Source organism: Haematobia irritans, chromosome 4 (genome assembly GCF_050003625.1).
Source record: "Haematobia irritans isolate KBUSLIRL chromosome 4, ASM5000362v1, whole genome shotgun sequence".
Lineage (NCBI taxonomy): Eukaryota > Metazoa > Arthropoda > Insecta > Diptera > Muscidae > Haematobia > Haematobia irritans.
In genome coordinates this window covers 159,622,448-159,622,761 of record NC_134400.1, presented here as the reverse complement: position 1 = coordinate 159,622,761, position 314 = coordinate 159,622,448, and positions in this window count along the sequence as shown.

The following is a 314-nucleotide window of genomic DNA, read 5'->3' as shown; positions in this document are numbered from 1 at the left end:
CATCCCCTGCTAACATTTCAAAATTCAATTTTATCTCCATCGCTACCATAGACTCTTAAGTGACACTATAACAATCGTGTGATGAAAATGTACCAAAATGGCAAAGGAAAAGAGATGTGCTTGCAATTTTGTTTAGGCAAAGCCGCCTATCAAAAACCTTTTTTCGGGATGTTCAAGTGTATGTAGTTCACTTTGGGTTTAGTGAATTGCCCGAATTTATTCTGATAATTGGTTGATAGTTTTGCTGCAAGTAGAGGATGCTGATGAGGAATGTGGTAATTTCAAAACAGCTGTCCATCCAACCGTCTTGCAGT